Source organism: Leuresthes tenuis, unplaced genomic scaffold (assembly GCF_036924035.1).
Source record: "Leuresthes tenuis unplaced genomic scaffold, fLeuTen1.0.hap1 SCAF_266, whole genome shotgun sequence".
NCBI lineage: Eukaryota > Metazoa > Chordata > Actinopteri > Atheriniformes > Atherinopsidae > Leuresthes > Leuresthes tenuis.
The window spans coordinates 13,483-24,612 of record NW_027325620.1 but is presented as its reverse complement, the minus strand read 5'-3'; the positions used below and the strand labels follow the sequence as shown (position 1 = coordinate 24,612).

Here is an 11,130-nt window from a genome sequence, read left to right as displayed (position 1 = left end):
GTAAATATGAACGACAAAGCAGTTTTAACATAGTTTGAGTGAAGGAATTAATTTTATAGATAAAATCCCAAGAGTCTGCTGAGAAAAGAGAGTGAATGCGAAGTAGACTTTAACACGGCTATGGGAGCGAGCCGAGTGTCGGCTAACCGGGAGAATTGCTTGAAAGAAACGCGACACCGAATGAGCGGTCAGAACAAAGCCTCAATACGGGATTCTCGTGGTGTTTTTGTTGCTGCCTTGTCTTTTGCATAGAGTAAAAGACAAGGCAGCCATCGAATAGGGCCCGATTGTTCCTACTTGGTCAGCCGAGGAGCAAGGGGGGGGGGGCAAGCGTCTCAACCAAGCAAAGCTCACCATGGGGAAGGTGGCTATACCAACTAGCCTGATGCCCTGCTCCCGCAGTGACGGATAATCGTACTCTGGTTTCTCTTCATAACATACAAGTCTTTCGCCTTTTACTAAAGACTTCCGTGGAGAGCAGCACTAATGAGTTGTTTCTATTATTGGCAGGCTTTACCTTTGCGGGTGAAGCCCTTTCTGTCTGTGCAAAAGAAATCTTGCTACTTTGCAGAGTGACTTCTCTGAGTAGAGTCGCCTTACTTGTTGCGACTGTGCCGATGTTCGAAGCTGGAGTGCAAAGTTGTTGCTTGAATGGTGCTTGCTGGAGCATGCGGGAGTGCAAAGTTATACCATTTAAAAGGGCTGAAGAGTGCTCAGTGCAGCGGGTGGGCGGAGGTGCAACGTGACACTCTGGCCACCTATGGCCATAAAAAGAACACTGCTACAAGTGCGCATTGTGCCAGCAAGGGCCCTCGGACCTGAAACAGTGGACAGTTATCGCTTCTTGGCCTTTTGGCTAAGATCAAGTGTAGTATCTGTTCTTATCAGTTTAATATGTCCTCTATACGAGGACAACATATTAAATGGATTTTTAAGAATAGGAGTTGAAAAAGAAGCTTGCTCCGTTCACTCCAAGCTTCGACCCGGTACTGCAGTGCCGCTGGGAACGGTGCGCTCTCCTCTGCTCTTGTAAAAAAGCAAACAGCGGTGCAGGATGGAAGTTTCAGGGAGCCCAAGATGAAACTTTCTTTTAATCTGCTGAGAAAAGAGAGTGAATGCGACTTTAACACGGCTCTGGGAGCGAGCCGAGTGCGGGCTAACCGGGAGAATTGCTTGAAAGAAACGCGACACCGAATGAGTGGTCAGAACAAAGCCTCAATACGGTGTTCCCGTGGTGTTTGTGGCTGCCTTGTCTTTTGCACAGAGTAAAAGACAAGGCAGCCATCAAATAGATTGTTTCTACTTGGTCAGCCGAGGAGCAGGGGGGGGGGGGGGGGGGGGGGGGGCAAGCGTCTCAACCAAGCAAAGCTCACCAAGTAGGAACAATCGGGCCCTTTTCGATGGCTGCAACACCTGAAAGAGATATTGATGCGAGACCCGATCAAATGCTTTTTCAAAGTCTAAATTTAAGATGACAAGCCGGGTGTTTCTGTCTCTAGCGTAATCAATGATGTCTCGAATCAGTACGAGGCTGTCGGTGAGTTGTCTCCCTGAGATGGCACAAGCTTGGTCTGGGTGAATTACCTCCTCTAAAACAGAGGACATCCGTGTCGCTAAAACCTTGCTAAAAAGTTTACAGTCAAAGTTTAAAAGTGTGATGGGCCTCCAATTCTTTAGGTCAGTCTTATCATTTTTTTTATAAAGTAGAGTCACTATTCCCACTCTAAAACTGTCAGGCAGTCGGTCGAGTTTTTCAAAATCTTTAAAAACATCTAAAATGTCTGATGATAAAAGGTCCCAATAGGTCAGATAGAATTCTGCAGGAAGCCCGTCTAAACCCGGAGCTCGACTTCTCTTAAAACCTGTTAGGCATTTTTTTAACTCTAAAGCAGTAAAATTCTGTGTCAAGTGTGCATTCTCTTTTACGGTTTTGTCAACGAATTTTAAGATTTCTGCCGATGTTTCCAAGTGCACTGGTTTCTCTTTGTACATGTTACTATAAAAGGTATGTACAGTTTCAATCATCTCTTGTGTGGATTTTGTTAAAAACCCATCTTCTCTTTTTAGATTTTGAATACACTCCTTTTTATTTATAACTTTCTTTCTTTTTCACCTTCCTCAATTTCCTGCTCCCTGCTTCTTACAAAAATTCCTTTACTCTTTATTTCTGCTAAAACTGACATTTCCTTTTTGACATCTTTGATTTCTTCTTTAAAGTCTATGCCACACTGATTTAGTTTAAAGTAGCGCTGTAAGCGTTTATGTAGTCCCATCATACATCTATTCTCTTTCCCTTTTTTACGTTTACCTTGCTGTTTAAAAAAAGTCTGGGTCGTTTCCTTCACCATTTCCCACCATTGTGCATGTGTTTCGTAGAGGTCTTGAAGGGTCTTCCACTCTTTATAACATTCCCTGTACTGACTGACTATGATTTCATCCTCCAACAGGGAACAGTTGAGTTTCCACAGACCACTTCCTACCGTCACACCAGATGGGGGTGAAAGGGTGCAGGAGAGCATAAGGTGGTCTGAAAAGAAAACAGGGGTTAATCTAACATCAGTGGGTGGGCAATCTCTAGTAAAGAAATAATCAATGCGAGAGGCTCTGGTGCCATCATGACAAAAACACCACGAGAATCCCGTATTGAGGCTTTGTTCTGATCGCTCATTCGGTGTCGCGTTTCTTTCAAGCAATTCTCCCGGTTAGCCCACACTCGGCTTGCTCCCATAGCCGTGTTAAAGTCTACTTCGCATTCACTCTCTTTTCTCAGCAGACTCTTGGGATTTTATCTATAAAATGAATTCCTTCACTCAAACTATGTGAAAACTGCTTTGTCCTTAATATTTACCGTGTCTAGAAAGATTTAAACAAAAAAAACAACGTTGTACTTTGCAGTAAAAGAAAGAGCAAATCTAAAGTTTCAGGAATCCGAGAATAAGCTTACTTTCATGAGTTCTTCACGATTTCGGATTTTGCTATAAAATGAATTCCTTCCCTCAAACTAAATTAAAACTGCTAAACCGCTAATCTGTTATATGTAAGGCAGATGTCAAATTCACCGAAATAGGATCAAAGGGTATTCGGCCAATCGAGCTGTAGCAGCTTCGGTAAAAGAGTATAAGTTGAAGAGTTTGTGAATAAAGGTGTGCACACACATAATGTGCTGTACGAAAATAGGAGGGGAGCGATGCCGGCTGGGGTATATGTTCTTGTATGTTGTCTGACTGTTTGATTTGAATGTGTTGTGTAAGTGTCCTGTTGAACGTTACATGTTTGGGCTTTGACACGCTTCACTGTGGTTGTTAACTGTGTGGTGTGTCCTGAAATGTTATATGTTTGGGCTGTGTGACATGCTTAATGCTTGTCAGTAGCTACCCACTTATTCATATATAGCAACTGACAACGTAAGAAGTCCGGACATACTTTGATAGAGTAGTTGTAGAAGTATCCTTATTGATAATAGATAAACTAATTCATAGTGATAGAACAGTAGATGAACAGGTGCCTGCACATGTCTCACGAAAATAAAATGGATGTATGATTGCTGACGGCAGAGCAATACTGCCAAGCTTCTGAGTTCTTGTGGCAAACTTGATTCAGTGTCTTGACGTGTATACGCTGTTTCGCTGACTTGATTGTCACAAGAAACAAAGTGTGTTTGATAAGATCCGACCATTTTATTACGGGAGGATCAGTATGTATGGATTCTGATGTGACTGATAAACCCATTCGTATCTTAAGCACAATCTAATACGTGAGACAACGCCCTGGCACACGATAAAAAAAAAAAGAGAGAGCGGTTTTGTGTCCCCACAGTCCATAATGTAGAAAAGAGAGAAAAAAGCCTTTCTGATTTGGTGTGTGTGCTCATAGTGCAGAGTGTAGAGAAAAGAAAGCCGTTTTGGTGTCACGGGTGTTGTGACTTACACACACACATTTCTAAATTGAGAAAGGAAATTATTTTAGAGGAAGCACTAGAGTTTAGATCCCACATTTGTTGATAGGCATTCATTTATTTCTTCACTTCTGATAAAAATGATAAGACTGACCTAAAGAATTGGAGGCCCATCACACTTTTAAACTTTGACTGTAAACTTTTTAGCAAGGTTTTAACGACACGGATGTCCTCTGTTTTAGAGGAGGTAATTCACCCAGACCAGGCTTGTGCCATCTCAGAGAGACAACTCACCGACAGCCTCATACTAATTCGAGACATCATTGATTACGCTAGAGACAGAAACACCCGGCTTGTCATCTTAAATTTAGACTTTGAAAAAGCTTTTGATCGGGTCTCGCATCAATATCTCTTTCAGGTGTTGCAGCCATCGAATAGGGCCCGATTGTTCCTACTTAGTGAGATTTGCTTGGTTGAGACGCTTGCTCCCCCCCCTTGCTCCTCGGCTGACCAAGTAGGAACAATCGGGCCCTATTCGATGGCTGCCTTGTCTTTTACTCTGTGCAAAAGACAAGGCAGCCACAAACACCACGGGAACACCGTATTGAGGCTTTGTTCTGACCACTCATTCGGTGTCGCGTTTCTTTCAAGCAATTCTCCCGGTTAGCCCACACTCGGCTCGCTCCCAGAGTTGTGTTAAAGTCTACTTCGCATTCACTCTCTTTTCTCAGCAGATTAAAAGAAAGTTTCATCTTGGGCTCCCTGAAACTTCCATCCTGCACCGCTGTTTGCTTTTTCACAAGAGCAGAGACGAGCGCACCGTTCCCAGCGGCACTGCAGTACTGAGTCGATGCTTGGAGTGAACGGAGCAAGCTTCTTTTTCAACTCCTATTCTTAAAAATCCATTTAATATGTAGTCCTCGTATAGAGGACATATTAAACTGATAAGAACAGATACTACACTTGATCTTAGCCAAAAGGCCGAGAAGCGATAACTGTCCACTGTTTCAGTACCGAGGGCCCTTGCTGGCACAATGCGCACTTGTAGCAGTGTTCTTTTTATGGCCATAGGTGGCCAGAGTGTCACGTTGCACCTCCGCCCACCCGCTGCACTGAGCACTCTTCAGCCCTTTTAAATGGTATAACTTTGCACTCCCGCATGCTCCAGCAAGCACCATTCAAGCAACAACTTTGCACTCCAGCTTCGAACATCGGCACAATCGCAACAAGTAAGGCGACTCTACTCAGAGAAGTCACTCTGCAAAGTAACAAGATTTCTTTTGCACAGACAGAAAGGGCTTCACCCGCAAAGGTAAAGCCTGCCAAAAATAGAAACAACTCATTAGTGCTGCTCTCCACGAAAGTCTTTAGTAAAAGGCGAAAGACTTGTATGTTATGAAGAGAAACCAGAGTACGATTATCCGTCACTGCGGGAGCAGAGCATCAGGCTAGTTGCCATAGCCACCTTCCCCATGGTGAGCTTTGCTTGGTTGAAACGCTTGCCCCTGTGCAATCGACAAGGCAGCAACAAAAACACCACGGGAACACCGTATTGAGGCTTTGTTCTGACCGCTCATTCGGTGTCGCGTTTCTTTCAAGCAATTCTCCCGGTTAGCCGACACTCAGCTCGCTCCCAGAGCCGTGTTAAAGTCTACTTCGCATTCACTCTCTTTTCTCAGCAGACTCTTGGGATTTTATCTATAAAATGAATTCCTTCACTCAAACTATGTTAAAACTGCTTTGTCCTTCATATTTACCATGTCTAGAAAGATTTAAACAAAAAAAAAAACAACGTTGTACTTTGCAGTAAAAGAAAGAGCAAATCTAAAGTTTCAGGAATCCGAGAATAAGCTTACTTTCATGAGTTCTTCACGATTTCGGATTTTGCTATAAAATGAATTCCTTCACTCAAACTAAATTAAAACTGCTAAACCGCTAATCTGTTACATGTAAGGCAGATGTCAAATTCACCGAAATAGGATCTAAGGGTATTCGGCCAATCGAGCTGTAGCAGCTTTGGTAAAAGAGTATAAGTTGAAGACTTTGTGAATAAAGGTGTGCGCACACATAGTGAGCTGTAGGAAAATAGGCAGGGAGCAATGCCGGCTGGGGTATATGTTCTTGTATGTTGTCTGACTGTTTGATTTGAATGTGTTGTGTAAGTGTCCTGTTGAATGTTACATGTTTGGGCTTTGACACTTCACTGTGGTTGTTAACTGTGTGGTGTGTCCTGAAATGTTATATGTTTGGGCTGTGTGACATGCTTAATGCTTGTCAGTAGCTACCCACTTATTCATATATAGCAACTGACAACATATGAAGTCTGGACATACTTTGATAGTAGTTGTAGAAGTATCCTTATTGATAATAGATAAACTAATTCATAGTGATAGAACAGTAGATGAACAGGTGCCTGCACATGTCTCACGAAAATAAAATGGGTGTATGATTGCTGACGGCAGAGCAATACTGCCAAACTTATGAGTTCTTGTGGCAAACTTGATTCAGTGTCTTGACGTGTATACGCTGTTTCGCTGACTTGATTGTCACAAGAAACAAAGTGTGTTTGATAAGATCCGACCATTTTATTACGGGAGGATCAGTATGTATGGATTCTGATGTGACTGATAAACCCATTCGTATCTTAAGCATAATCTAATACGTGAGACAACGCCCTGGCACACAATCAAAAAAAAAAAGAGAGAGCGGTTTTGTGTCCCCACAGTCCATAATGTAGAAAAGAGAGAAAAAAGCCTTTCTGATTTGGTGTGTGTGCTCACAGTGCAGAGTGTAGAGAAAAGAGAGAAAAGAAAGCCGTTTTGGTGTCACGGGTGTTGTGACTTACACACACACATTTCTGAATTGAGAAAGGAAATTATTTTAGAGGAAGCACTAGAGTTTAGATCCCACATTTGTTGATAGGCATTCATTTATTTCTTCACTTCTGATGAAGTTTCAACAATAAACAACAAACTTTGTATTATGAGAAAGAACCAGACTCATTCTTCAGGAATCCGAAAATAAGCTCTATTTTACGAGTTATGCACGAATTCGGATTCTCCTATAAAACGAATTCCTTAACTCTAACCAAGTTAAGACTGCTTTGTCCTTCATATTTATTCATGTCTAATCAAGTTTCAACGATAAACAACGTTGTACTTTGTAGAATGAGAAAGAACTTCTTCAGCAATAAGCATCTCTCGACATATGACGAAATACAGATTTTGCTATAAAATTAATTCCTTCTATCAGCCTGACTTAAAACTGTTTGTCCTCCTTATTTATCCACTTCAAATCAAGTTTCAACAATTAAAAAAATGTTGTAGTTTGAGAAAAAACAACTTAATCTTAAGCAATCAGTAGGGTAAGAAAGGGTAAGAAAAGGTGCAAATGCCAACCATACATCACTAAAAGGTGGAGCGGAAGTATTCGGCTGCAAGTAGGTGCGAATGCCTGACAATGTATGATCAAAAGAGGGAGCGGAGGTTTTCGGCTGCAAAGTCTGAATGTCCAACCATAATTTGTAAAAACCGGGGAAGAAAAGGCTCGAAAGAGTGACTATACACCATCAAAAGCGGGAGCGGAGGTGTTCGGCTGCAAGTAGGTGTGAATGTTCGACCATAATTTGTAAAAAGCGGGTAAGAAAAGGTTTGAATGCCCGACTATATATTAACCAAAGCAGGAGGAGAGGTCTTCGGATAAGAGTGGGTGAGAATTAACAACCATAATCTATAAAATGCGGTGAAAAAAAAGGTGTGAATACCCCATAGAACACTAAAAGGTAGAGCGGAAGTGTTCGGCTGCAAGAAGGTGTGAATGTCTGACCATAGTTTGTAAAAAGCGGGTAAGAAAAGGTTTGAATGCCCGAACATACACCATCAAAGGAGGGAGCGGAGGTGTTCCGCTGTAAGAAGGTGTGAATGTCCGACCATAGTTGGCAAAAAGCAGGTAAGAAAAGGTTAAAATACCCGATTGTACACAATCAATAGCGGGAGCAGAGTTGTTCCCCTACTAAAAGGTGTGAAAGTCCGACCATGGTTTGTAAAAAGCGGGTAAGAAAAGGTGCGAATGCCCGACAATGTATGATCAAAAGAGGGAGCGGAGGTTTTCGGCTGAAACAAGATCTGAATGTCCATCCATATTTTGTAAAAATCTGGGAAGAAAAGGCTCGAAAGCCCGACTATACACCATCAACAGCTGGAGCGGAGGTGTTCAGCTGCAAGAAGGTCTGAATGTCCATCAATAATTGCTAGAAAACATGGAAGAGAATTTTCGAATATCAAACCGCACATGATCATAAGCGGGAGAGGAGGTGTTCAAATGCAAGAAGGTGTGAATGTCCACCCATAATTACTGCAAAATGGGTAAGAAAAGGTACGAATGCCCAACCATACATGATCCTAACAGGGAGCGGAGGTGTTTGGCTGCGATAAGGTGTGTATGTCCACCCATAATTAATGAAAAGCGGGCAACAAGTAGGTTTGAATACCCATCATCAAAAGCAGGAGTGGATGTGTTCGGCTACAAGAAGGTTTGAATGTCTGACCATAGTTTGTAAAAAGCAGGTAAGAAAAGGTTCGAATGCCCGAACATACACCATCAAAAGAGGGAGCGGAGGTGTTCCGCTGTAAGACGGTGTGAATGTCCAACAATAGTTGGTAAAAAGCGGGTAAGAAAAGGTTAAAATACCCGACTGTACACAATCAATAGCGGGAGCGGAGTTGTTCGGCTACAAGAAGGTGTGAAAGTCCGACCATGGTTTGTAAAAAGCAGTTAAGAAAAGGTTCGAATATCCAACCAAACATAATCAAAAGCGGGAGCAGAGCTGTTCGACTGCAAGTAGGTGTGAATGTCCAGCCATAATTACTCACAAACGGGGGAAGAAAAGGTAGTATTGCCAGACCATACATGATCAAAACAGGGAGCGGAGGTTCAGCTGCAAGGTGTGAATGTCTGACTATAGTTTGTAAAAAGCGGGTAAGACAAGGTGCGAATGCCCAACAATGTATGATCAAAAGAGAGAGCGGAGGTGTTCAGCTGCAAGGTCTGAATGTCCAACCATAATTTGTAAAAACCGGGTAAGAAAAGGCTCGAAAGCCCGACTATACATCATCAAAAGCGGGAGCGGAGGTGTTCAGCTGCAAGAAGGTGTGAATGTTCGACTAAAGTTTGTAAAAAGCTGGTAAGACAAGGAGCGATGCTCAAACCAAGTTAAAACTGCTTTGTCCTTCCATATTCATCAATGTCTAGATCAACTTCAACAAAGAAAAACATTGGACTTTGCAGTAGAAGAAGTTGAAATCCATCTACACATTGATAAATATGAAAGACAAAGCAGTTCCGACTTGCCCATAAGAAAATAAGCTTATTCTCGGATTCCTGATCCTTCAGTGTTGCTCTTTCTTCTACTGCAAAATACAATGTTGTTCTTTGTTGAAGTCGATCTAGACATTGATAAATATGAAGGAAAAAGCAGTTTTAACTTGGTTTGAGTGAATGAATTCATTTTATACATAAAATCCGAAATCGTGCAGAACTCATGAAAATAAGCTTATTCTCGGATTCCTAAAACTTTTGATATGCACTTTCTTTTACTGCAAAGTACAACGTTGTTTTTTGTTGAAATCTATCTAGACATTGATAAATACCAGCCGAAACTCTGCTGCCACTTTTGATAATTTATGGTTGGGCATTCTTACCTTTTCTTACCCGCTTTTTACAAATTATGATCTTACATTCACACCTACTTGCAGTCGAACACCTTCTCATCCACTTATGATCATGTGCGGTTGGGCTTTCGCAGCTTTTCTTACCCATTTTTCAGTAATTATGGGTGGACATTCAGACCTTCTTGCAGCCGAAAACCTCCGCTCCTCTTTTGATCATACATTGTCGGGCATTCACACCTTGTCTTACCCGCTTTTTACAAACTTTAGTCGGACATTCAAACCTTCTTGCAGCTGAACCACCTCCGCTCCCTGTTTTGATCATATATGGTCTGGCAATAGTACCTTTTCTTACCCGTTTGTGAGTAATTATGGCTGGACATTCACACCTTCTTGCAGCCGAACAAAACCTCTCCCGCTTTTGATGATATATGGTCCGGCATTCTTACCTTTTCTAACACATTTTTCAGCAAATATGGTCGGACATTCACACCTACTCACAGACGAACACCTCCGCTCCCGCATTTGATGATGTATAGTCGGGCATTCTCACCCTTTCTCATCAGCTTTTTGCAAATTATGATCTGACATTCACACCTACTTGCAGTCGAAAAGCTCTGCTCCCGCTTTTGATTATGTTTGGTTGGATATTCGAACCTTTTCTTAACTGCTTTTTACATATTTTGGTTGGACGTTCACACCTTCTTGTAGCCGAACACTTCCACTCCTGCTTTTGATGATGTATGGTTGGGCATTCACACCTTTTTTTTGCCCATTTTTCAGGAATTATGTGTGGACATTCACACCTTGCAGCTGAACACCTCCTATCCCACTTATGATCATGTGCGGTTTGATTTTCGAAAAGTTTCTTTCATGTTTTCTAGCAATTATTGATGGACATGTAGACCTTCTTGCAGCTGAACACCTCCGCTCCCGCTTTTGATCATACATTGTCAGGCATTCGCACCTTGTCTTACCCACTTTTTACAAACTTTAGTCGAACAGTCACACCTACTTGCAGCCGAACACAACCTCTCTCGCTTTTGATGATGTATGGACCGGCATTCTTACCTTTTCTGACACATTTTTCAGCAATTATGGTCGGAGATTCACACCTACTCACAGCCGAACAACTCCGCTCCTGCATTTGATGGTGTATAGTCGGGCATTCTCACCCTTTCTCATCAGCTTTTTGCAAATTATGATCTGACATTCACACCTACTTGCAGTCGAACAGCTCTGCTCCCGCTTTTGATTATGTTTGGTTGGATATTCGAACCTTTTCTTAACTGCTTTTTACAAACTTTGGTAGGACGTTCACACCTTCTTGTAGCCGAACACATGCACTCCTGCTTTTTATGATGTATGGTTGGGCATTCGCACCTTTTTTTTACCCATTTTTCAGGTATTATGGGTGGACATTCACACTTTGTTGCAGCTGAACACCTCCTCTCCCACTTATGATCATGTGTGGTTTGATTTTCGAAAATTTTCTTTCATGTTTTCTAGCAATTATTGATGGACATTTAGACCTTCTTGCAGCTGAACACCACCTCTCCCGATTTTGAT

At 42.1% G+C, this 11,130-nt stretch overlaps 4 non-coding genes across 4 annotated transcripts; 2 read left to right on the top strand and 2 right to left on the bottom strand.

Moving 5' to 3' along the window:
• Positions 1-414: 414 nt before the first annotated feature.
• On the top strand, positions 415-528 carry LOC140288251 (U5 spliceosomal RNA). Its single transcript, XR_011912092.1, has one exon. It is a non-coding gene; the product is annotated as a U5 spliceosomal RNA (small nuclear RNA).
• Positions 529-836: 308 nt separating this feature from the next.
• On the top strand, positions 837-1,020 carry LOC140288248 (U2 spliceosomal RNA). Its single transcript, XR_011912089.1, has one exon. It is a non-coding gene; the product is annotated as a U2 spliceosomal RNA (small nuclear RNA).
• A 3,684-nt stretch (positions 1,021-4,704) lies between these two features.
• Positions 4,705-4,888, bottom strand: LOC140288245 (U2 spliceosomal RNA). Its single transcript, XR_011912086.1, has one exon. It is a non-coding gene; the product is annotated as a U2 spliceosomal RNA (small nuclear RNA).
• Positions 4,889-5,196: 308 nt separating this feature from the next.
• LOC140288247 (U5 spliceosomal RNA) lies at positions 5,197-5,310 on the bottom strand. Its single transcript, XR_011912088.1, has one exon. It is a non-coding gene; the product is annotated as a U5 spliceosomal RNA (small nuclear RNA).
• Between the last annotated feature and the right edge of the window lie 5,820 nt (positions 5,311-11,130).